At 36.9% G+C, this 27839-nt stretch overlaps 1 protein-coding gene and 1 long non-coding RNA gene across 3 annotated transcripts in view; one reads left to right on the forward strand and one right to left on the reverse strand.

Moving 5' to 3' along the window:
• The window catches only part of SHISA9 (shisa family member 9), a 164377-nt gene that overhangs the window by 26977 nt on the left and 109561 nt on the right, over positions 1-27839 (forward strand). The gene's annotated exons all lie outside the window — the stretch shown is intronic.
• The window catches only part of LOC139803986 (uncharacterized), a 187137-nt gene continuing 172958 nt past the window's right edge, over positions 13661-27839 (reverse strand). The window contains exons 4-5 of the long non-coding RNA XR_011729241.1: positions 23101-23795; positions 13661-13757 (exon numbers count right to left, since the gene is read on the reverse strand). This is a non-coding gene — a long non-coding RNA (uncharacterized lncRNA). The remainder of the gene's footprint in view (positions 13758-23100; positions 23796-27839) is intronic.

A 27839-nucleotide genomic window follows, 5' to 3' on the forward strand; every position in this document is an offset into this window, starting at 1 on the left:
ACCTGCTTTGTTTAACACTCTTCTACAACAAGTTAATTAAAAAATACAGATGACAAAACTAAGACTTTTCAGATGAGAATGCAAATGAAGACCAGATACTGAAAATACCTCATTATAACATACCAGCTATTACTGACACTGAAAAATGTCTCTTGAACACCAAAGCTCCTTCTATCAGAAAGCCAATCACAGAATCACCAATCCTAAATGCAGTTGTTCCATGTTTTTTGAAGCTGTTAGCATACATGTGTGAAAAAGTTTTATTCAGCAGCTCAGTCAAATAGTCTCAATTACAACAAACTTTAAAATCCATGTGACCTTTTTTGGTATAGGAGATGATTTAAAATCTACCTTGTCTCTGACATTTAAATAGAGGGGACCATATTCATTTATTTACCAAGATAAATAGAGATTAATGGAAGAAGAGCAAAGTAAAGCAAACTCTTACAGAAAGAAAGTAGTTAGAAAAGAATGACTAAATAAATAGGACTCCTTCCGGCTTTTTTGTTTTCTTTTTTTTTGCAAGTCATTAAGTTTACTTTTACTCAGCTTAGGGACTAATACCTAGATAAAAGTTACTATAGAAACTGTCACCTCTCCCAAATAAGCTATTCTCTGTTAATGAAATAAAATTTTGTGATGGTTTTGAAATCATACTGTTGAATGTCACTTGTGGAAAATGCTATTTTCCAACATGAATAAATGCTACCACATATACTAAGTCTTATGCAAGTTCACACTACTGATGAGCTACATTTTTATTGTTCAGTTTAGACACTTAGTGGACTAATCTGGAGGTCCAGTGGATATTTAGCACTAGATTTTATCTGTATGTTCAAAGTACTTTGGTTTGCAGGCCATGGCATGTTCATGTTTCTGAAATTCAACTGTATGACTATTTTAGTTTTCCTAAGAGCCTGCTATCATAGTAAGAAAAAGACTCTTTCCATTTTCTGTTATCCATTTTTTTCTAATGCTCTGGAAAAATAACAAGCACAAGCAGTAGTCCTTTCTATGCAAAAATGATCAAAGATCCTCCAAAAAGGACAATGTTGGTCTTTTCCTTTCTCATTCCAAAAAGCTACAATGAAAAAATACAAAATTATCCAAGTCCTCAATATTAGACTAAGCTAAAAACACATTTTCTGATCTCAGACTCTTGTGTTTTACTTTCCTCCAAAGCATATGCTCTAGTCAGTATTATAGATAGTGTAAAAACACTGTGTGCACTCCACATACTTTCTAAATATCTGGTGAAACGGCTTTTTGACTTTTTCAGGGCAAGGGATGAACGTGCAGTGAATTAGAAGGAAAACGTGTATGTGGAATTTCTGAGGTGATATTGATAAGTGTAATTTATTTCTATTTACAGTATCTCTAGCCCTTAGTTTTCTCTCCTTCTCTCTGAATTCAATATCAACAAACTTTGCAATCCCATAATGCTGCTTTGAGCTTTAAAAAAAATGGATGACAATGAGCCAGTGCCAGTTTTGGGCAATTATGCAAAATTACACACCAGCTACATAGTACAAATTAACTTTTGTTACCTCTGTATCACATAGCCACAATTTTCTTTTTCTTTTCTCCATTCTCTTGAGGAATGATCCCCTTGTTGGCTGCTCCCACCCAGGAAATGTGCTAATTGTTATTACTTGACTTCCTAACACAAGCTATGATTAATCCTATGCCTGTTAAGTGCCTGAACAGTAGTTTTGTTGTACATCATGTACTGTTTGGAAACGTAAAGCATAAGCCCTGTTGAAGGTAGCATATGGTACATGATCCTCTTAGCTCTTTGTTTTAGTGGTGAACTTTCAGAGAAAGGTATTAATAATAGTTTTTTATTTCTTACTTTCTGTCCTTGTTTTGAAGAGATACTAGAGCCTGCTGACCACAATTCTGACATCTTTAAACACAACTTAATTAGAGAACTAAACAAGTCTGCAACATACACAGAAACAGCTATGCTAGCTGGTTCAGACACAATAAACTGTGAGTGTCTCAAAGTCTCACCATTTACACTATACCAGTCCTGATTTTGTGAACACAAATAAATACAAAAACATTACTTAGTATCCCAATGTACACTTAAAATAGAATATATTGTATGATAAATTGAGTTTAAGTAAGTGAATGATCCGTGGAATAATTAAAAATATTTCCAAAACAAAATTTATATAGCCAGATAATTATATACATGGGAAAATCAAATAAGCAATTAAAAAATTGCTTAATAAATAAATAAAAAAATTTATACAATGGACGTCTGAACAAATTTATGGATATTGTTTACTATATCAGTGACATTACCAATTCATTGTTGCTGTCTGCAATGGTCACAGTAGTGTTTCCAATGTGAACTATAAGAAGAATTATGTAAACAAAGAGGCACAAATATTTCTCAAATGATCCAGAGGCTTTTCACAAAGCCTGTAACACATCCATATTAAAAAAAATCAATAGTCAAATGAACCTCAGACATAAAGATCTAATATTAGCTAACACACCCTTTACTTCACAGTACCTGGTAACTCATAGCTTAAAAAAAAACGTTCTGTGGGTTATTAACATTTCAACAGATATTAACATTTCAACAGAACATTGTTGAGAGTTTACTTTATGAGTCTATGTAACTGAAAATAATTCAGCATGCCTAATTCCATATTATATGGCAACAGTGAACATAATCCACGCAAAAGCTTGTACTTTTCTTTACAATAAGTAAGCACTTTAGTCAGCAGTTCATAGGGGAACTGCTGCAGGTTTACAAGGGAGTATGCAGGTACCCCATTCAGTAGGTGCCAGTGACACCTATACCAAAAGGCTGTTTAGTATGAAGCCAATCAAATTAGGAGAGAAGTTGAGCTGGAAGAAACAAGACTTTTGGAGTCTTGCTCAAATTCTGAAACATTGGTGCTTCTACAGCTCCTCCTGCAAAGCTAGGCAGAACTTTGCTTTTTGTGTAGATTTTGTTCAGGACTATGAGGGGGTAGTATGCCTTCCATTTATAGTACACCCACAGGTGTTGTTATTGCTCTTTTATTAAAGGCATGATAGACAGAATCATTAGCTGTGCAAATAATTTTCTTACATAAGAAGAGAGTGTCATATTGTGATGGTTCAGGGGTGACTAGCAGCCCCGGTACCGCCCTGCTTCTGTGTGGGTTCTGCCTCCAGCTGCCAGTCCCTGCTTTTGCTGCTGGGTCATTCCATCTTTACTCTGGATTACAGGGCTTTGCAATCATCCTGTTCCCATCGTCCTGCCTCTAAGTGGTGCCTTGGGTCTCTGGTGAGTCACTCAAAACCCTCCTCTCATGCACCCCGCAGTCCTATTGCTTTTTGGACAGGCAAAACTCAAGGTTTTCCCACCCAGCTCCAGCTGTCTCATGACTGCCATATTTGCTATACACCATACTCTCCTCTACAACCCTTTGATTACAGTAATCACAGTAGCTGCTTTGAAATAATGCACCATCCCCCAGCACGAAAAAAGAGAGATCTGGAAAAAATATTAAAATTATGTGTGATTTGTGTGCCTGGCTCATTTTTCTTGGTGACTCACATGCCTCAGTTATGTCCCAGGAAACCTGTGGTTCAGACAAGTTGGATGCTTGCAATCTTTGTGACTGTGGTGTTACCAGACATTTTCAGCAATAACACTTCTCAAAGTGTGCCCATTTCAACCCCTAGCCATTTTCCTTCTCTTGCCTCTATTCAGGAGTATCACTCTTCCCACCAGTTATAACAGCATCACTGCTTCATGGCTGTCTCCTGAGTCAGACTGAAGGGCTGTAACAAATTTAAAATAACTTTGCAAAAAAACCACCCAAACCTATATAGTAAAAGCTAGATTGGTTCCTCCCACCTAGTCCTTGGTGTGGCTTCACAAAATGGGGCTGGAAGAACACCAGGGCAGCCAGCTACAGCTTGGAGGTATGAACAAACTCTTTTTTTGGCATCCCTCCACTCTTAGCTGCAGGCAGCTCATATTTCTTCTGTAGACACAAGGTTTGTTTTCAAAAATTTAGTGTCCTTCTGAGTCTGAAGTATGAGAGAAATAAGCCTAGTAATCAGATATGAGCCAGGAAGTGGCACCCCTAAATTATTGGCTATTTTCTTAAGGACTCTTAATTCCTTTGTGGACCTGTGATTTCCTTTCTTGCTTTCCTTTCTTGCTAATTTCCCTATAGCTCAGGATTAAACAAAGAAAATCCATTCACATGTTTCAATGTACCCACAGAAGTTCCATAGTGATAAAATAATTGTACATTAATCCTGTATTCTTCAGGTATGTATACAGACATAATAGGCTAGGAGGGTATTTCATCCTAGAAGAGCTAATCAAAGGTTTTAATTTAATCAGTTCATTTTGTGCTCATCTTTTCTGTTTTGTCAGCCTAATACTTGTAATAAAAATGTAATCTCTTCATTGTTTTAGTAATACTACCCACTATTTTAAATTGAGTACTTGACTGATGGTCATAGCCAATTGAAATGATTGCTTGATCTCTCAGGAATTTTAAATAATTGTTTTAATTCTGTGCCTTGAATAAAATAGTTTCTTCCCTCAAAAACATGAGGGAAAATCAAGAGAAATGTGAGGCTTATGTTGATTTCCCACCCCCACCCTCAATTTTCTGACACTGGCTTAGAAATCTTTTAATATAAATAATTCACAGCATATGCATAAATTGTCTACTATGAGATGATTTTCTTGAGTCTCCTAGGAGCTCTGTGAGGCAGGTAAGGGAAAGGGTTGTGCTGTAAAGCCCCAAAATAACCTTGTTTTCTAACAGAAGAACATTAACAATCATCAAAATAGTGATCAATAGAAATGAGGTTTCAATCCAAAAGGCATAAAAGAATGAATGCGAAACAAAGTGATTTTTCCTTCACGGCCAATGACCTCTCATTTATGGCCAACAGAGAACCAGTAAATGGTAACACAAGCCTGAGAAACAGCTATGAGGGCTAAATGTGTAATGTGCAACAATGTTTTGCCAGTCAGGAACTTTCACAGAACACACTGAAAATAAGTAACTCATCACCTTTTTGTGGAACCCATGGATAAAAAGAACTGTTTGCCTTGTTTTCTTTCATCTTGGAAGAGGGAAACATGGTTTTTTTAATTATTTTTGTCTTTTCCCCAGCAACCAGGCAACCCTGGAAGCAACTCAGCATCTCAATGACTGTACTGTGGAAAGCAGATATTCAGCCTTTAAATTATAGTTTTACAAAACTATGTTTTCTAAATAAAAGCAATAGACTCCTTTTCTCTCTCTCTTTCTCATTTTTTTTCCCCTAATGGCAATTATTATAAACTTTGGAAGCTTTTAACCTTATGTTTTAAACTTATGTTTATGCCATTGTTTATAACACTACTGTTATCACCATGGAACATACTCTTGAGAGATCACCTCTCCATCAGTCTTTTCTAATAGGCAATTTCATAAGGATATTGATTTTAATTAATTGAGCAGATTAATAGCAGAACATTAAATGCAATCGTCTGATGGATTAGAGGAAGCCAAATAAGACATTCATAACTAATGCCAGGATTCAGACAAATTCAAGAGCCACAGAGCTGAAAGCCCCCTTTGTTGGGCACATTGTAAGGCTACAAGATGCAGCTCCTTGAAAAAAAACAAAATTACAAACCTGCTTCATTAACTGTTAGAAAATCTTCCTGCAGTTTACATCTTTTGTCACCAACAGTGACAACAGGAGTAGAAATAGAAATACATACAATGACCTTGAAATGTAGTCAGGTATCCTTATACCTCACATTTTATTTTTTGGTATGGAAGAATTAAACCTGCTTTTCTCAAAAAGAAAAGTTCTTGAATATTACACTATTTTTTATATACATGCAGTTAACTTGATACTGTTTGTATTTGCTGATAAAATACATAAAAATAATTAAATACTGAAGTATTAATTGTGCACACACATACATATTTATAAATAAACTTATATAACAATAATCCTACTTAGACTTATAAAGATGAAGTTAACCAGGGCTCAGAGAAGTTGCCAAGCCATGCTCAAAACATTCAATTTGAGGAAAGATTTTTCATACTGTAGAGTGAAGCAAAGGAAGGACACTTTGAACCTGCATGTATCTTTAAAAGTAAGACACTTGTACTCTTGTTGCTAATAGGCTCTCTCTTATAGTGGTGCAATATAAAATTGCCCCCTGAATTTTTCAACCCTCATTGTGAAAATGCTACTTTTTTGGCTGGCACAAGGTTCTTTTGCTCCAGCCTTTATAGACAGAACATAAGGAACCAGCCTTACATCGAAAAGTTCTTAAGAGCCCACACTTACCCATGAGAATATTGTGCCACTGTAGGATGGCAGAACACATCATTTACAGGGTGAGCTGAGACATCTCACCATGCTCAGTACTACAGACTCTGTGGAAGAAAAAGGGACACTGTAGCCAGATAGCCACTGCCACTGCACTTCTGCACTCCCTTTTTGACAAACTAGAAGTCTTCTCAACACCATGTGCCTGTCCTGTCCTATCTTTTGCAGTGTTACTAAGGTCCTTGTTACTAAACCAAATCTATTTCCAATTTTCCCTTTTCTCCTCGTAACATAAACCACCCCTAATACCAGTAAAATGTAGAATCCAGGCACATGAGTTGGACTGAGACCTAAGGTCTCTGAGCAGACTAAGACCACTGATTATTATTTAACAACTTGGTACAGTGTATGTAAAATAAATCAATTATTTAATAGCTTATAGGAAAAAGTTAAATGGGTTGACTTATTTCCTACATTTTTTATAACTGAACTGATGCTTTCTAGTAATGCTGAGCTTGTAATCCTATTAGTCAGCTCCCATTTTCATGGTACACTAATTTGAATGCTTTTAAAATGTTTCCTGGAATCCGTGGATTCTGCAGGCACAGTTTCAGGTCCTCTCCCATTGTTTTGTGTTGCTGTACTCCTGCAGCTGGAGATGGCATTTCTGAGAAAGCAGGTGTGTTGTTTGAGCATCCCCATGACTCAGCAATCCCTGGCTGCCAGAACTATCCCATAGGATTTTTGGCTGCCAGTTGTCATTTACTCTAAATCCATTATTTTGTAAAGAATAAACCAGCAGCTTTCCCAGTCTGAATTTAAGATACACCTATATAAACAGATCATGTTTATATATTACATGGAAGGAAAGTACATGTTGGTTCAGAAAGAAGTGTTGCTCAGTATCAACCTAGAATATTCTCAAGTGAGTTTTAAAAAACATTGCAAATGGGGATCAAATATTACCAAACAGGAAAGAAAAGCAGTGGACAATTTGCTGCAGGTCACTTATTTCAAGATTTTATTTCTATATTGTGGTGCATAATAACATATGGAGGGTCATAGTTCTAACCCTTGCCATGAAGTAATTTATTTCAGTATTTCATTACTTATTTTAAAGCAGCTTCTGCACATTTCTGTAGCTCATATTCTTTAAAATTATGAGCCCATTATTAAGGACTGTGGCTTCCAGAGCCTTTTATTATCTCTTCCACATAGTTATCATGCAGTTGAGGGTCTCCTGTATTTTTGTCTCATAAAATTTGCTCAAACAGGGAAATTAGGGAAGTTATGAAATAGGTTTGCATAAATACTCTGGAGCTGAAGTCAATCAAACGGCCCTTCAGATTGGGAAGAGTTTTCTAACTCACAGGAAAAAAAAAAAAAAAAAAAAAAAAAAAAAAAAAAAAAAAAAAAAAAAAAAAAAAAGACATTGAAGTAGCCATCTTATTGATCTGAGCATAATAATTACCTGAATTAATAATTTTTTTTTAAATGCTGCATTATTCAAAGTCTTCATATATACAAGATGCTGCTCTCAATCACCTTGTTCTTCATTTGTTCAGAAATGGAGCTAATGTCCTTAAAAGCCTTAACTGCCAAGGACCAAGGTGAGGCTGACCATGGATTTTACTACAAGATTTGAGTTTTTACTGTTTCATTTGCATTTAGTGAAAAAAATACAACAAAGAATAAATTACTTTCTAAGTTTTATGTATTTTAATACTGCCAGTCACTGGATTCAAATATGGGAAAAAGCTACAGGCTTGTAGCAAGAAAACTCACTGACTGAAGAGGGAAGGAAGCAGCATATTACTGAATATACAAAATAGCCATGAGTCAGTTAATTTCAGAGTCTGCTTTAACGGGGATATTTTGCTACTATTGTGCAAAATTTATTGATGCATTTTATTAAAAGGCAAATAAACAACATTTATTTTCTGAGAATGTGTCAATAAGAAACTCAGTTAAAAAAACAACCTAAGCCACTGTTAGTCTTTGGGACTCATCCTGTAAAGTGCTGAGTAAACTCTTACTGAATAGAATGAGTCTTACTGAATAAAATTCTAATTAGAATAATTGAGCTTTGATAACTGCAATGTCATTAGACATAAACTGGCTTTAAACTAATTGTATTTGCCTTGTATGATGATTCCTGCTAATGAATGCATTAATGTTTATACTCTACAAACTTGTTTGAAGTAAAATATGAAAGTCTATGCCACTTAATCTGAAGTGAAATACCCTTAGAATACAAACCTGGCATGGTACAAGTGGAAAAGGCTCTGTAAAGAATATGGTCCAGGTCTTCACTGCTTATGATTAAGAGCAGGGGAAAGCTGACTACAGGCTTTTGGACTTCATTCCAGACAAGGGGAGCTGTGTTCTGGTCTCTGCAGTGTAGGTCAGGCTATGGCATGGGGTTTCTCTAATTTGGGCCAGCTGCTATCAGTCCTACTGAGCCAATGACAAAACCTCCTGAACTCATTCTTCTTATTCTGAGCTCTATTCTTCTTATTCCAATAGTAAAATGCAGACAAGGATTCAATAGTTTTAGATATGGTGAAAGACAGAAAAATTATACTGCCATTTTCCACTAAAAAAGCAGGTTTTCCCCACTACCAAAACCCAATCCAAAATAAGGAGGTAAGAGATGTAAAGTGGTACTGGATATATCATAGCTGAGCTATGTAATGCCTTTCTTTTTGTGGCATTGAGAATGAATACCAGTGCTAACACAGACCTGTCCTGTCAGGAAAAGATTACTTCTCAGTGATGCCAAGTCCTGTTGCCAAGCCTTAGTTGCCTTGTCTAGAAAAAACCCACAGAACACAAAACACCAGACCCCCAAACCATATTTATGCAGTTTTAACCTGAAGGGGAACCCCAGCCCTTAAATAATGGTGTGTTCAGAATGGCTGCAAGTAATTTAGCATTCGTTCTGGGAATTCAACTACCCAGACTTCTTTTCTATAGTTGGTGTTGCCTCATTTCATTTCAGTTGCTATCTACAGTCAACCAATAAGAATAAAAACGTACTAATCCTCTTAAAAACAATTATTTTTCAGAAACATTCCTAATTTTGACCTTAGTCACTACAGTATTTGAAGAAGGCAAAAACCAAGAGAAAAGAACATGGACACAAACTTTAAATATTCACATTCTCTAGTTCTTGCCTCCATAAAGAAGATGGTGCAGGTTTTGAAAACTAACAAGGTTCAAAAAGCACACAGTAATAAAAGTATTAGGGAAAAAAAATGAGTTTAAAAATCTGCTGCTTTTCTATTGAAAATAATAATCTAAAGCAAAGTCTCAGGAGTTTGCATTTCTGAATTGAAGCAGACTGATTGAAACATGTTGCATAGTCAGTGGTATCCCATAAATATGGGATGGCAGGCAAGGATATGAAGATCACTTTTTGTCTAAATAATTCTAAACTGGAAATCTGAAACTCCATTTGTCTAGCACACTTCCAAGAGCTTGAAATATCTTACAAGCTATAGGACAGATCTTGCTGTTTCTGTCCTGAACTGGTGTTCAGTATTTCTCTTTAGTCTTTCAAGAGAATCCTAGTTTAACTCACAAACTGATACCACACTGGTACTGATATTTGGACTCTGTAATTTTCAGCCTGTATCCTGTCTGATTAGACTATCTTGAGCTAAATGTTCCAAAAGTGCCAAGCAGCCTTTGCTAAATGATTATCTACAACCAGCCATACCTATCTGATGAGCAGTGACTTCACTGGCTAAAGCTCTACATGACTTTGATGTATTTACCCCTTAGGGCTTTGCTCATGCTGCAGTTACCCCCCAACCCCCATGATTTTTTGCTCGTTTGTGTAGGCAGATGACTACACAACTTTTAGGAGCCTCACCTTGTGCCTAACAGTCGAAATTTGACATTGATTCACACCATCAGGACAGCATTTGTCCTTGTCACTGCAGTGCTGGCAGTACCCTCGTATCAGAGGTATTTAGGAACCAGAATGACTTCTGTGTATCAATTGCTACAGAGCATTAAGGGGTCTGTTAGAATCTCATCCTTGGTTGAATAGATTCAGCATTATTTTATCACTCAACAGCATGGAATGATAGAGGGAAAACTGCAGCTGTTTAAACAAGGGTAGGTTGAGGATCATTAGTTTGGATCACAAGCTGGATCTACAGGTAAAAGCAAAATTTCATTTAACCTTTGGGCACTGCACTCACTTCACGCATATCTTTGTATGGAAACAAAAATCTATCAGATTATAAAGAAGATAATGCTCCTGCCCATAGATTTTCTGTATATTATATGTGTCATGACTGGTGGATTCAGAGATATTGTTTTGTAAATTGGGAAAGAGAGTTAAACAGGATCCAATCTAATTTATGAAACACTTTAGAAGATGATTTTAAGCAGACTGATTACAGTGTATAAGTCTCAGTTACAGTAGATATTAACTAAGTAATATAAAATATTAATCTGTTGTTTTCAGACCAAATAATCAATACACAGAATGGAAGTTAATTTCTTCCATACACGTAAGTCAAGAAATGAAAACAGCTCTATGTAGTTTTGGATAGTTCTGAAATTTGACAATTAAATTGAAACAGCCAAAATCCAATATAAAAGCACTTCACTGTTTTTTTTAAAAATTGATTTTTAAAATATAATCTATTTTTCACTTGCTTTGTGCAATGCTAAATACAAGCATAAATAATTTAATTGAAAAAATTAAATTAAGGAGAATCAATTTGTGACAGATTTATGAAAGCGTATAATAGCTCTTACACAATATTAAGCAGTTATACTTCTTATTTAAAAAACAGATTTCCTACATGATCATAATAATTGATTTCAGAAATGCTACTTATTTTACTTCTGTTGCTCTGGGATTTTCTCTTCTTATTGACACCCGAAAACCATATCTAAAGCTCAGCACCGTGTCCTACCCTGCAGAAGATTGTGATTCAAACGTGGAACTTTTTGATGCACAAGGGAGATGTTATCCATGCCTTAGCCCTTGGACTCACAGGATTGAAACTCTTCACTTGTGTTGCTCTTGGGCACTGAATACAAGTTTCAGTCCTTGGTCTCTAGGATTTTAGGGCTTGAAGCTATGGCCCAAACTGCTTATTTGGAAGTTTGTTGCCTGTGCTGCCACCCAAACCATGCCCAGATGTACAGGATTAGGGTTAGGTTAGGGTGAACAGGCTGGACAAGTGTGTGCTGATGCTGTGGCTGAGACAACCACTGCCTTTAGTTTACTGCTACAGTCGAGCAGAAAGTTGGTCTAAGCAGAATACAACCAACAAAGTAGAACTACAATAGCCTAAAATTATCCCAAGTTAATTTTAATCTCTTAATAATTTTGCGTGCAAGTTCTGTGGCTCTCAAGGCATCCATTAATTCTGGGCCAATCAGACTCAAGGACAGCACATCTCCCAGTCTGATGCCAGTAGATTACCAGCACCAGAGCACTGTGTGGCTTCCAGTGCCCTCTGAGGCTGGCAATCATGATGAATCACAGAGACGTGACCACAGAACTGAGAATGCCTCCTTCAGCCTGCTCCAGTCCTTTCCCTCCTCACATCCATTCACTGCATCCTGGTCTCTGAAGGTCAGCCATCCAGCCTCCAGAACACTGAGATTTTATGCCTAGAGTTTGGCATTTTAGTTGCTTTTATTTTCTTTTCAAGGCAACATTTTTGGGTTTTCTCTTTGAGAATTAATTAGCAATTTAACAATTTTCAAGCAAAAAAAAAAAAAATTAAAAGCTTTTTTTTTCCTCTCTCTCCCTGTCTCTGTATACACACACACAGAGCTATTTTTGTCTGTATTCTTTTCTTATACTGAGGATAAGCATAAAGGTTGAGGTTATTGGTTCATTTGTTCAGCCAATTTTGCAGAACTGTCCTTGACGTTCAGGGACAAATAATTCTTTCCAATCAGCAAAAAGGAGACAAAAGAGATAATTCAATACTGCATTAGGTTTGCAAGCAGCTCAAGGTCTTATCGCATTTAAAGATCTTTTTTTTTCAAAGAGATGTAGAGGTTTCTCAAAGAAATATATAGAACATTACAAACTTGAAGTAATATTGAAAATTGTGAAGAAAGCAAAGCAGAGGCAGTATATGGTTTCTTTCAGACTCTAATGACCTTGTCACAGTAATTAAGAGTTAACAGTCCATTATTGGTATGTCTTTAAACAGACAATAGTTGCCTCCGTGTTTCTTGATTGCCAAGAGAAGGGATTTTGATACTCTCTTATCAATTACTTGGAAATACCGAATACCAAGGTTAGTTCCAAATTCTGAGTTCAATTTGCTGAAAGAAAGGAAGGCAGTAAATTTTAGGTCTAACTGACTTGGGCCAAGATAGGTCTTATGACAGCACTAAAAAAAAAAAAAAAAAGCCACAAAAAAAGCCAAAGAATAGTTGCCATTATCTATCTACCAACAGATGCAATTTTTAAGTGAAATACATCTCTGAGTTACCATGTAAAGAAGGAAGGAATTACTTAGGAAAAGATACAGCAACTAGGCCTGAAAGTGCCAACCATCCATGTCTCAAGGCATAGTTAGATGGAGTTTCCCACTGGTGAAGTGAACTGGCTAGATATGAATCAACTCCTGTCAAGAAACTGTGTACTCCATAAGCCCCTGTCTACTACAGCAAGCTCACACACAGACACACACATTCCTTTTCTCTTTTTTTTTTTTTTTTTTTTTTTCCCTCCAGAAATACAATGTTGCACCTTTTTAGTATTTTATTTTTACAACATCCCCTTAAAATGAAACAAATAAAAATAAAACATGATGTAGGTGATTTGACCTCTTGTAATTTCCACTTCTTTTATGAATGAATCTTGCTCTTTTTCATGTATTTATTGTCATAGTATAAACCAATAATAACCCTGCTTAGCAAAAGCAGTCTTAACCTTCATACCAAGCAGCTAGAATTGTGCCTCATAAAACTAAATGCATCTGCTCCCAGAGAAAAGATGTAAATCAGCTAAAGGGTTTTACAAAGATTTACTATCTTCTGATACACCTGTTTCTCAGTTTGTAATTCCCACTTATATAGAGAGGCCTTCCACTTTTCTGGTTATTTGAAGAAGACAATCGAATGCTTTTACCAAAACCAGTGAAATATTAGAATAAAATGATGCTTAAGGCACAGATTTTATAAAGCAGATGCACGTTTGCAGCATTTAAAAGGCTTTCATAATTCCTTTGATTCCAATAGCCTGAATCAAACACTTCATGTTACCCATTTGTTTGAAATACTTTGTTAAATGTAGACCTATAGGAGAATTCTTCAGCTAAGAGAGACTCCTCCAGTCTTCCACTTATGAAATAAAAGAGATCTTACCTCAGCCGTTTCTCTGCTGAAAGACAGACAAATCCTGTTTCCTCTTGTAAAGAGACTGGTGTCAGACAAGTTTCCAAAGAAATGATGAGCTGTAAAGAAACATATTCCTTGTGAGGGGAAGCTCATAGTCACAAGAACAATACAGTTTCCAGGACTCCTGTATTAAGCTTTTCAGATAAGAAGAAATGTTCCAGTACCAAAAACAAGATTCAGACATAGGTCCTGCAAACAAATATGAAAATAAGGGTGGTTTAGCATGTCAGTATTCAATTCTGTAAAGTTCCTAGACTTAGCAAACACTTGATATGAAAAAGGCTCAAAAATCTCCATCTTTCTAAGGATCAATTATTTAAAATTTTCTCAATATGAGAAATAATAATAATTTTGCTTTGAGGAGAAGGCTCAAGTTGATTTAAAAGACACAAGAATACTCTCATCTATGGACTCAAAAGCAAATCCATCAAACTCGATGGAGATGCATTTCGTCACCTCAGACAAGTGAAGACCTTTCCATCAAGGTTAAAACCAAACCAGAGATTCTCTCAGGGACCTATTTTAGGAAATGCAAAGTGCAGGATATTACAGTGCATATACTGAAGTTGTCTTTCATTATTATTTTTGATGTACCTACTTTTATGATACTTTATTACAATTACATATCCATGAAAGAGCAAAATAACTTTCTGACTGCTACAAAGGTTTCAATATTTACTGTAAGTAAGGATCAAAATTCAAAGACTGTTCAAAACTTAGTCTCACAACTGTAACTACGCATGGTCAGAGCTATGATCTGTATTGTGTAACATCCATATTCTGAATAACTTGTGTGATGTAAGGGACTTTATGGGATTTGCATAAGAGTCTGAAGTGGTACTATTGCAAGTTGTCTTCTTGATGTTGGGAAGCCCAGCAGATAGCCAAGTTCTTCCTATTCACCTTAATCCATAAAACAAGATCTGTGGACAGTTCCATATTTTGGGTTCTATAGTATTGAATTACATGGTTTTGATGCATTTCGTTGTTTGACTCCATACACGTGATGCACTGTATCACAAAAGAAGCAGTTGAGGGAGAAATTCAGAACTGTTTTTGTTAGTGATGGCAGTTTTTCCTAAAAGAAAACCTGCTGGGAAAAGTACTTGAGTAGAGTTACTGGTCCTAGACTGATGGGTAAATAATCTCTTTATGAAGGCTGGACTTGTTTAATCATATTTTAAATGGATTTTTCTGAATATTCAATACATTTTGAATAGAAGTCTCACCAATGCTGTAAGTGGATTCACTTGATTATAAAGCTGCTAAAAAGAGCCAGAGGAAAATTTGATACTAGAAAATAAGTTACTGATGTGGTAACTCTCTTTAACAAAGACAAACATGTCTCATACTAACATTGTTATTTACCATTACTTTGCAGTCCCAGTACAAAAAGGTGACTACAGTATTTTAGTGTAGACCTGTCTATGATTAAAATCAACTTGCAAGTAATCTAATCTAGTTTTGCTGGAGTAACAGCTGTCAGATTGAGCAGCACTTCATAAATCACCTTCTGTTTTACATGCAAGTGTTAAGAGTTATTTGTAACTATACCATATAAATGTCACAAAGAATGTTTGGTGATTCACAGCTGAAATAGAACATACTATGGGCCAGACATAGGAGAAAAAGCAGATGATTTTTTACACACAGACATTTGCTTTTCCTGAACAGTCCTCAAGTGCATCAGCATTGCCCTTTCTGGATTTCTACCCATTTTGCCTGAAAACCCAACTTTGCTAACGACAGCAGGAGTTTTGCCCTTGCTTTTCTAGGTGCCAAACTTTCACTGATGAATTGATGTGACAATTAAGAATATATTAGCATAGAACAACCAAGTGAAAATTTGAATGTGGCAGGTTTGTGTCAAGTGCAATAATTCTCCAGGTTCTATCTACCTGTAAAACATCAGCTACTGCTCATACCTATGACTAAGTGACAGATATGTTATTTTGCTAAATATGTTGAAGATGACAGCAAAAAATGGTCCAGGTATTCCACCAGCCTGAGGGGAAAAAGGCTTAAACCTGTCCTGGCAAACTCACCTGAAACTGTGCAAAGCAAAGACATTTGTAATTTGACAACTCTGATCTCTTTAACATCAGGATTTTCACAAAGTTAGCAATTTTAAGTGTCAGAGTATCCTAGGAAAGGAAGTCCCATGCTCTTTAAAGCATGATAAAGCCCAGCTTTCAAACAGATTTGCTCCTTCTTTCAGCTTTTTGATTGATCAAAGGATCTGCTCTGAGGACTTTGATACCACTATGGAGAGCTAAGCTTGGAGTTCACTGTTAAATGTCCAAGATAATTCAAGACAAATCACAGGTGTTTCCTCAGACTTTCAAAATTTGTATGCTACTGATTATATACTGAGTATATATGCTACTGGTCATATCTTGCTGATTTCTGGGGAAGGATCTTTATAAACACATCTAACTTTTCTCTTTGGGAAAGAGCTGGGTATTGTTTTTTAAAATACCAAAACTTTTCTAGTGACAACTAAGCTTACAGTGCCTGGTCAGCTCTTGTAGAAAAAATAATAATTATTGCAGAAATTAACAATTTTTGCTTAATCGGTCAATCTTATACAACTGATCATAGAAGCATCATTACAGTTACAAGGCTCCTAGTCATTCTTCAGTCTCCTATAGCTAAATACTTCAGAATGTAAAGTATGACTACACAGAGAGATTAAGGTAGTATAGCAAATGAGAAAGCAACAGAGAGGATTTAAATAAAGCAAACAAAAAACCCCTACAACTGCTTATCACTTTAAAAATATTCGTATTAATTGTTCCTAACCAATAGCACATCAGCATTTGCACAACTTAAAAATTGATAGGGATATAACATTCTGTCACAAGCATTAGAAACTATTGTCAGAAGCATTCCCTAGGCCCTGAGCGTATTTAATTCTCTGTGGTAAACACTGGTAGTGTCAACTGTTATTACTGGAGATGGCATTGTGGATGATTTCAAGGGCAAAAAATATTTCAGCTAAAATTTATGGATGGAAAAGAAACCTAGAAATTGTATCAGAATTACAATTCATTGATAGCCATTAAACTTTTATTTATTATTTGTAATAGAAAAACTACAGCTACATCCAGATCTTTTTTCTTTACTTCTTTTCAACTTTAGATTTTTTTTTTAAACTTTTACTCTTCTGTTTCACTGCTGTTTAATAGAAACTCTCAGAGGAATCATATTACAATAGATCTGTCTTTTCAAAGCACCTCCAAAACCTCCTGCCATTACCTGGTAGCTAATGCAAAGCTAATCAGCTCATCTGGCATAAGCTTTCAGTGCTGGTTGAAATAATAGCTTGTAGTTGCTCTTGGCCAACAAAACTACTGCCTAAAACCTGCATGCTCCAAAAACAGGTATAAAACAAGCAAGCAAACAAAAAAGCCACAGGTTTTTTAAAGGCCAAAACTGTCGATCAGATGCTAACAAAACAGACCATCTAAATATTATGATTATTCAAATGCTTCACACTCTTTCTTGGAAACAAGAAGACAGCATGCACATATCCTTCACAGTTCATTAATCTTACCAGGATTCAATGGCATATTAATCAAAACTAGTGCAAAGAATGCTGTTCACAGCTGATGGTAATATACACAGGATGTCTCATTGCATTTGTTTGGAGAAGCACATTTATCCAATGAAGTATCCTTAAGCATCTAATTCCAAAGAAAGTCATCCCCAGCATTTGCCTTTTAGTAAAAATACAAAGCCTCTTTTGTCAAGAACTCCTTTGTTTTACTTAAAGTAGCTTCACAGTTGAGAAAAAAATAACAGAATTTGGAAAATTCTACATTACACCTCTTTGAATTAATTTACTGCTTCAGTGAGATGGGAAAAAAGAGATGACATGAAGACATCTGCTGATTATATGTCTCACAATTAAAGAAAAATGAAAATTAGTATTGGAAAATAAAGTTAATCCTACAGCTTGACTACTGAAGAATACATATTAAAATACACAACTTTGGAGCATACTTTGGAGTTAGCAGATTACAGTATAGAATTTTAGGAAGAATAATGCTCACAGATTCTTTGGCTCAGCTTTCACCACTTTGATTGATGGATAGAAATCAATCCCCCAGCTGCCAAAAAAAGTAATGCCATTGACCATGTGTTCATTGCTTTTCCTAGCTCCAGGAATCAGACTTTTGTATTTGCATGTGATTATTAGTTTAATAACTGCTTTTCTGTTTTGTGTTTTATCAAGCAAAAGATACTGACTTTTGAGGTTTTGAATTTTTGATCCAGTTTTAATTCATAACAGTTCTCTGTCCTTTACCAATATGTGTATTTTTCCCATACCACTATAATTAGAAACAGAAAGCCATATAACAGATCTAGAACATGTCCATGTACTAGAAACATATGAAGCTTTAAAATTAGAACAAATAAATTTTAAATATTAAGAGACATTAAGTAGCAACAGAATAAAAATAAGAACTAGACTTTAAAGGAACTATAAGCACTCTCCCTATTTTAGCAGTAGTATACTCCAGACTGCATCAAATCTTCAGTGTAGAAGTAAATTAGTTTCCCAGGTGTTTGGAATGTTTTATCTGACCTTTAGAGTCTTTATAGAAGGAACATGCTGCCAACAGCGTGGAGTCCAAACCCCCACTCTAAGTAGTGGGAAGATTTGGAAACTGAGAACTTACATTAAAAACATACATGACTAAATTAGAGTATATATAGGTGTAACTACTTTATAACTTGCTCAGAGTTTTACAAAATCTATAGACTGATATCTGTAGGAATGTGTTGTATTTTAAATATTTATCGTATTTTTTCCACTTAAGAAGAAAAACAAGATTGGAAAATGTATTTAATGTTAGTTCCTTTGTTGTTGTAATTAAAATTTAACTGGTACAAAGGACTTTTTTTTTTTTTTTTTGTAGGAATAACCAGATATGTTTCCATGTTAGTCTAACTGAAGACCAAGTCTTTCTGACAGCAGCCCTTTCTTGAAAACTGTCTTAAATTGAGCTCCTCAGAAAAGGAGAATTAGAGCAGGAGACTTGGGCTGTTCTAAAAGGCAGTTCATGCACTGCATTACATAAGACTTGTTTTCAAAAACACAAGCAACAGAATCACTTACCCCTTTTGCTACTATGGTGTTTTCCCTCTTTAGCATAATGATAAGTGTATATACCTTATCCCTTGTAGATTCGTTTAGTGCTAGGGAGTGCTATTAATTAAATGCAATAAAATGGAAAGCAGGAGTGAAAGGAGTATGGACAGGATCAGCTCATGTTTTAGTCACATGGATCACTTTTTTCTTACTCTTAACCTACAGTTTGGTGTTAATCTATAGTTTGGTAAAGAATTTTTTTTGTTTTATCTGCAGGACATACAAAAAGACAGGGTCAAGTAACCCAATCCTTGCCTAGCTTGGGTCTTTGAGAAACAGCCAGGAGCACTTGCAGCCCTGGCACAGCTCTGCTGCTTCTCACCCCCCACGCTTAGAACATGATTCTTCCTCCACTATTCTGCAAGATAGAGCAGATAGGAGAATTGATAAGGCATTAAGGAAGTAGATCCTGTACACTTCCTAAGTGAATGCAAGGAAGTGTCTGGGTATGAGTTGCATCCCCCAAGCTGCATTTGCAGCAAAAGGGTTTCTGCATCCCCAGCTCAACGTGAAGTGTGTGGGCCCTTGCCTGGGGCTGGCTGGAGCCAAAGGGAGCCATTGCAGTCACTACAGTGGCCTTTGAATCCAGGAGAGGAGTTAAGGCTTCATTCATCAGCATAAAGAAAGGCTGAAAAACCTGAGAAGCAGAAAAATGGCTTTGAAATATTTCTTCAATAAATTTTCATAGAAGGGACTCTAGCTAGCAAACCTTCTATGGCATAAAGAAAGAACAAGACTGTATTTTCCAAGTCATGAATCATCTGACGAGTATCAGCCATTCAGGTACTGGGCAATAATAAACTGATCCCCCAACACAAAAGTTGCTACCTAGCAAATATTACATAAAAATCACAGGCATCTAAATGAAGAAATCTATGTTAGTGCTACTGTAGCATTCTCATTTTTCTGTGTTGTTGTATTTCTTTACATGACAAAGCACCTGTGAAACAGAGCAGACATTCTAGCCACTTATTACATATATAGATTTACATTAATTTATGCTGTTTTTTTTAAATCTGTATTTCAGCAAGATGAATTTTTTATATGGCTTGGGCTGAAGTCTGTCATATAACAACACTCTCAGATAAAGTAATAACATAAGGTAGAGTAGCAGCTCTACACTTTTCTACCTTCAAGCCCAGCAGTTTATTTGTAATTACTAATTTTATCTGCTAGCAAAACATACTCTTAGGTCCTTGGTACACCTAAGTTCTTGGGGTAATAAAAAAAATAATCTGATTCCCTTCTCAGAAATGTAAAATGTTGATGTTGCTATACTGTTCCCACAATTAATGGAAAAAAATGAAGGTCATTTAATGGAAACAAATATTCAAAAGAGAGAAGTGCTACATTATACATTTGATTCTTGTCAAAATCCTCTTACTAAATTAAAACCTTTTAAAGTAAAATGACTGAAGGATTCTTACTTCAGGTCTTACTTGAATTGGTCTCAGCTCATGCTTATGCTACCAGATTATTTTTTTGTATCCTTACTGGCATTCCAGCTTTTTTTCCATTTATCTAAACAAAAAGTTTTAAAAAGTTAAATAAGAAATCTCTTACTTTGTAAATTGGAACTATAAAAATATTCCTTCCACCCACAAAGAATCTATTAGATCTACCCTTCAGCATCTTTTGGCCAAGGTATCTTTTTAGTTAGTACAAAGAATACCAACAGAAGAAGGAGCAGCTCTTCCCCTCAAACGTGTTTCAGAAAGGGAACACTGTTAAGAAAGAGCACACAAGTCAAATATTTCAGCTCTTACTTGCTATTGATTTTTTTAGGCTTTTGAGGTGAAAAATGTTGTAGAAAATAAAACAATGATAAAAATAATTGCCTGAATAGTTATTGTGGGATCTTTTTAGATGATTCTCACGTGGAACAGCTGAAGCAGGGAAATGCACAAGGCAGGAAATTAGGACAATAAACCAGCCATTGCCCTCCTGTTTACTTTTCCTCTCCCCGAGCTCTAATAACCAGACCAGGTCTGCTTATAATGATAAGCTACAGGTTTTGCAGACTGATGAAGTCATTACAGCCCTCCATACCGACTGCCTTTCCCTTCCAACAGGAGAAGATTAAGGCCATTAGAAGGAGACAATCAGTCAAGGGCTTGAAAGGAGACTTCATGCTGCAAACACTGGATCTTCCATGGAGAGAGGCCACTCCAGCACTTGCAGGGCTTCACAGGAGCAGAGTAATCCAAATGCATGGGAACCCTGGGGGTTCCCAGGGGCAGGGCTTAAGTGTGTGCCTCTCTCCAGAGACAGGACTTAGGGACCTGGTTCAGAGCAGAGGCTGAAGGAGAAGACATTTAGAGAAGCCCAGTGCAGTTCCCAGAAGAGAGGAGTGGGATGGGAGCCTGCTAGGGGCATTTGTTAAGGGTTGGTGCTGTTACATCAGCCTTTCAGCACATCCTTTCTAGCTCCCTAAATGATACTGACAGCATGGACTAGGAGCATTATTTCCTCCTAATGTTTTTTTCCAGTACTAACTTCACAGAGCTAGAAAGGGGGAACGTGTCAGAGGATGGCTCCCACAGTTACCCACCATCCTGGTGTGGGGCTTCGTATGCCATCCTTCAGGGTCTTGGAAGGGAAAGGGAAGCATGCTGGAGATGGGCAACACTTGCTTTTGTATTTTTATTTTCTTTTCCATGTCATGCCTCTGCATGTCTCATGGGAGCTCCAAGTGATCAGCCATAAACTCTGGTTGATGATCCCTTTAAAAGCAGTTTGCTGTGCTCCTGCAGAAAACCAGACTTTCCTGCAGGCAAAAGCAGCATATACAAAATACGGTGTATTTGCTAAAAATGTGCCTTTCCCTCTTTGAAGCTGTCTGTAATTACATACCTAGGGAATAGTTTGATGTTTACATTTTCAAGTATACGGCTGGATGTATTTAGCATAATATTTTTCATCTTTTCCCTTTCTTGTTGCACTTTTTGTGGTCATAAATTAAATTATATTATATTACAAAAAGAATGAGGAATGAGCACAAGTTACAGCAGCCCTGAAGAAGAGGCCAACAACCAGTAAGGGACTTTCAGGTGCTGGCCATCTCCCCTGAGTCTTCTGAAAGTGATGCTGGCTGGTGCTCTCTAATAGTTCCCATTCAGAAGCCAGTCTGGCTATTTCCTGTGATGTCTGATGCCCAAGGGGATCTATTGCCTAAGTCTCACATCACTTCTAGGGGAGAAAAGCTGGCCAGCTGCCACAGTCTCTCCTCCCTGCAGCCAGACCAAATGTCTCTTGCTCAGTAAATCTGGCTTTGGGCCCCTGGGTTAAATTCTTCTCTTGGATTTAGAAGCATAAATTCTGAAAACCTTGGTTGGTTTCAGAGAAGGTATTCCAGATTTACATCAGTTTTCCTGTGATCAGAGGCCAAAGTGAGGTCTAGAGTATTCAAAATAAATCCAGGGTTTTGGTCTAAATTTATAAGGTTCCTTTATAAAGCTTTCAGACAAGATTTATCCTCTGGTTAAAAATACCCTTCCGTTGACTTCATCCTTGCCAGACATTGAACAACTTCCTAAAAATCTTCTTTTGCCACTAACAAAGCATTTATCTTTTATGCAATATATGTTTATACATGTGAATACTACCATGGAAATAATTTCAACTAGAAATTTATTGTCTTCTTTTCAAAATCTAATTATGGCTTTTTGATTTTTCTTGAATTCATTCATTGCTTTCCCGAACATTCTCTAAAAATTTTAATGGACTAATTTGTATTATTTTGGTTGGTAATTAATTTTCTTCCCACAACTGGAGTGTTAATGCAGCTTCATAGTTACAGAGGTGAGCTCCAAATAATGACCTCTAGGAACTATGCACTGACATCAGTGGGATATGTCTGGAGTTATATTTAGCTGGACAAAGTTTCAGACAAAGCAGTTCATCCTTTAAAAGAACATTTAGTCTAGCTCAGCAATTAGGTGGGAGACAGGCATAGGAAGTAGCAGTGAGGATGGAGAACATTGGGAAACCAACGAGAGAAACTTTTTGGAAGAAGTTACTGGGAAGGGGAAAGACAGCTCAGAAAAGGAGGATGGTGGAAGGTAGTACACCAACCAGGGAGGTTTGCATTAAAGTGAATGACAGATGAGTTTAAACTGGAGTCTGGAAAAGTGAGCTGACATAGATAGAACAGAACTGGATAAGGGAGAAATAAAGTTTCTGGGGGCAGGAAACCCAGGGCAAGCCTTGGAAGTGGTTTCCAGAAGGACTTGCTCCGTTACCTTTCCATGGATGGTGGTGAAGCTAACTACCCTGTAGTTCCTTAGATGCTCCTTCTTGAAGAGAGAAGTGACATTTCCTTTCTTCCAGGGTTTGGGAACCTCTCCTGATCACCACGGTCTTTTAAGGACAGTAGATATCAGCTTTGCAATGACATCAGCCACTACCTTGGCACTCACAAGCACAGCCTGTAAGATCCCATGGACTTGTGCATGTCCAGTTTGTTTAAATGCTCCCCAATGTGATCCTCTTCCACCACAGGTGTTTTTCTTGCTCCAGACTTTCCCAGTGGTCGCAGGGTCCTGGCTTTTCCAAAGGATGGTCTTACCTGTAAAAACTGAGGGCCCCATGTTCAGCAGTGGGCCCACGTTTTCTCTCGTTTTCCTTCCATGCTGCTGTACCTGTGGAAACTTTTCTGGTTGCCCTTCACAGTGCTCATCAGAATCAAGTCTAGGTGGGCTTTTTGGCTTTCCAAATCTCATCCCTGCAAACTTGGCCAGTGTTTTTTTTTTCCCTCCTGGGTTACCTGTCTCTGTTTCCATAACTTTCATGCGATTCTGCTATGGTTGAATTTAATCAGGAACTCCTTGTTGATCCATGCAGGTGTTGTGCTGCCTTTGCTTGATTTTATGCTCACAGAAATGGACCATTCTTGAATTTGGAGGTGGTGATCTTGGAAAATGATGCAGACGAGTTGCTGGAAAATAAAACGTGTCCTGAATGTTAAATGCTGCCTCAGAAAATAACATTATAGCTCTGTATCTGTCAAAGGTTTCCTATCCTCCTCTCATCAAGCAAGACACTTAAACCAAGTTTTTCATAGCCATTAATTTCTTATCTTCCAGTTGTCTGTGCTGAGCTTAGGTCTTGATTGACAGAAATGCTGAACACTGTTTATTGCAGCTGAGATGAATAATGATTTGTAATTTGAACATAAAGGGTTTTATAGTTCTAAACACCATGTTCAGAGCACCTCAGTAAAGCACCCCTCCAAGGTAGAAGATACTTTTGACCTTCATTTCTCTGTCTCAATTAAATGCCAGCCTTTATCTTGCAAGAGTTTGTGAAGTTAAATTAATTAGTCATTGTGAAGCCCTCAAGAGACAGTAGTGATAAATGAGACAGAAAAGTCTATGCAGAAACTATTTCTCATCTGAGACGGTTTGAACAGTGAGAAACAAATAAGTCTGGTGCCACACACAGCATAAAAAGTGTATCAGAAGATGCTGAACAGCTTTCTGTGAGGCTCTTAAAAAGCCAAGGGTCCTATGGAAAAAGTGCTGAGAGATTATGGAATGCATATGCATGAAGAATACAGTAGACATAGAAAATCTTAAATTTTGTCATTTACCAATTTTTAAATGATGCTTTTGCAAACTTTGAAGTGTTTCCACATGTAGACATGATGGTGTATTTGATACCTCAGCAGAAAAGGTGGTGACATCACAAGGTTTTGTTGTTTTTCACAGCCCTTTAGTTTTTCTTTACTTTGTGACTCTTATTTTATTAATATGATTTCATTATTAACACTCAGAGGTTTTTCATTAATGAAAATACAGGAGTGGCTCTGGTACTATAAGAAGAGGTTTCCTTAGAAATAACAAATTTCTCAGACACAATACTGAACTTGTTATATAGTTAATTGTCTGTGTTTTTCTCTGAAGTGAAATACCTATCTTAAATGGTCTCTAATAATGCATTTCACTCAGAGCTTACGTTATGTGAATATATTGATTACTGCGAAAACAAGATAATGGAAAACACTTATATTTCAGGAAAAATACGTATTTGGTTAACATAAGGGAACACATTTTCTATAGAATTACAGTACTGCAACCACTGCAGCATTGTCACATGTATTTTCAAAGATTTAAAGGTTGCCTATAAGTGAAAACTAGAAAATTAAAACATGAACACTCTCCCTTGTTATCTTTCAAAAAAAATCAGATTCTCCAGGGCCAAATATTTTCTTCCTCCTAAAAGATGGGTCTTGCATTTCTAATCTAATACTTGCTATTCAGGCAGCAAACTGAGAAACTTTTCTCCTATTCGCTTCAAAGAGATTTAGAATTAATGAACTTTGAAACTGAGAATACAAGCCATTCAATAAAAAACTTGGTGTGATTAAAAACATGGAGTCAAGGTGGTTTTACAGCAAGCTGGCACAGAAACAAACGGAATGGGTCAGTGCTGACGTGCTGCTGGACCTTCAGTGGTTCTTAAGCTCATCTAAAATCCTTTCTGTCAGACACTACTGTGAAGTTGTTCCACAACCTAACTTCTCTACTAGCTAGAAATCTGCTTCTTATTTATCTGCTGTCATGCAATCACCTGGTTTTGTGAATGTCCCGTCCTCTTCTGTGAGGTTTTGCTGACATACTTTCCAAGAGCAATTGTATCTCCTGGTAGCCTTTTGTTGAGCCAAGTGAAGTAAAACTGTTTAAACTGCCTCTCACAGAACAGACTTCTTGTGTCTGTTCTTTTGGTAATTCCCTCTCTGCACTTCCCATGTTTTGAACTCAATGTTTTGTTATGGCTGCCCAGAACAATAGTACAGAGAAAGTCCTTCAAATACCTCCCTAGCAACACTGGTGCTACTTCTTTTCCAGCTGCACTACACTTCACCTGCTTTTACAAACACTGCACTACTGAGTAAAAGGCACATGAAGGTTTACAGGTATCCTGAATCTAACACACCCACCTCTTTTTCCTCATCTGCTATTCCAGCACAAAAAAGAAGACTGGGACAATACCCTGAAGCAGAACTATTTGAAACACAAATGATATACAGTGAAACTCTGAACCAGACCTAAATTCTCCAAGCAAGAATCCAAAGCAACTAATTCTTTATTGCAAAAAAAAAAACCCAACCCCAAAAACTAAACAAACCTACACAAAAAACAAACAAAAAAACCCATTAACACATAACCTAGAGGAATATTCAGTAATATTTAAAATTCCTCTAAAAAATCAAAATTATTGCCCAGCAATGCTGAGAGCAAAATTTTAGAAATGAGCTTACAGAAAGGCAGTCAGATTTCTGCCAGATGCACTGGAGGGGTAGGCAATGGTAGGGATGGGAGCGGGACTGAAGTTCCATTGCTTCTATTTAATTTTAGGATATCAGGAAAACACATAGCATGGCTCCTCAGGCAGCCTGGCAGTACTCCAGCTCTCTGCTTCATCAGTCCCCCATGAACATTGCCACTTGCCCCTCTGCCAGCAACCCTGGGTAGAATCTTGTATGAATTACTTCTTGTGCCTGGAAAAGGCTGCATGACTAACTGCATCCTTGCTGTGAGACCTTGCAATCACCACCATAGGAAGTTTACACTTTTATGTCATTTATGCACTGAAAACTAATACTCTGAATTGTGACAACTGCCAGTTTTCACATAATTAGGGAGGGCTTGATGTAGCAGAAAAAATGAATATGTTTGCATTTGTGCTTGTTCTCCTCTGCCCTCTCCCAGGAAGCAAATAATTAATTTGACCAGATTATTTATGAGGGAAAAAGAAATGCTCAGAGGCAGCTGGAATCTGAACCTCCACGTTTTAACATGGCAGTATAACAATTTTTTTTTCATTAAAGACAATAGGTTGATGTGTCAAATACTTCACAGTCTGAGATACTGTTAAAAATGCAATCATCCATGGAGGCTTCAAGAGAAATCTGTATATGTGGCATGCTCCAGTTGATGACAGAAATAAATCTTTTACATACAATGTCAAAAGCAAGATTCTTCAGCCTACACAGACACAATGAAAAGCAGGCTGATCCTAGGTGATATTTTTAAGTCTGTGCCACAATTCAGGATTACGCAATCATTCATTTGACTTAAGAAAACAAGAGGTACAGAGATGAGAAAAAAGTATTAAGAAAAGGATGAGGACTTCACAGCTGCTCAGTTAATTAAAGGCACCAAAGTATTTTCTGAAAAGACCTTGAAAGTAAGACACCTAGAGAAGAGTAGATTTAGTGAACCATAAAAAAAAACCCAGTTTCTTTCAAGCCCCACAGATGTCTTTTAACGTCAAGTGAAACGATTTTCTTTTGTGGGGCCTTGTTGCATGTTTTAATGAATAGTTAAATTATTTTTATTTTTGATAAAAAACTACATATCCTGTGGGCAGTAAGAGCAAAATTCTATCTTTGGGAAAGAATTCCAAATGTTCACACTTTTTATGCAAAAAAATCATAAAAATCAACTTTGCAAAAACATTTTGTTGCTGTCAACAGATTTTAGTGATTTGTTTTTTTTTTAAGTTGATGGTGATTTTGAAGGTTGAATGCAGATGTACTGTTTAGATTGGTCAGTCAGGTTGTTGCTAGGGAGTAATGGGCAGCTGTCCATGCTGGCAAGCCTGGACTGGGCACTGTCAGGGTGGTACTGAGATGGCCAACTGATCTTGGGGGGCTGTCCCACAGCACCCCAGGAAAACATGCTGCTTGACTCACTACCACTGGTGCAGAAATAAATTCTGCTCTTGTGATACAGTGAGAGGAGTGGGTTTGGTTTATTGCCTTGCTCCAGCTATGGCAGTCAAGTGCAGAAAGCCTAGACTGCACCCATCCCATGGTTTGTGTGCCTTAATACCCCTTTTTTATTTCCTGCCTTTTCACCACCCACTTCCTCTATCATAGTCTCCTTCACAGCACCCACCAAAGTGTTGCTTTTCCCATTGCTCCCAGTTTTGCTACATCCATCTCAGATTTGCCAATTGTGATACCATTAACAAG

Source organism: Heliangelus exortis, chromosome 17 (genome assembly GCF_036169615.1).
Source record: "Heliangelus exortis chromosome 17, bHelExo1.hap1, whole genome shotgun sequence".
In the NCBI taxonomy this organism is placed as follows: domain Eukaryota; kingdom Metazoa; phylum Chordata; class Aves; order Apodiformes; family Trochilidae; genus Heliangelus; species Heliangelus exortis.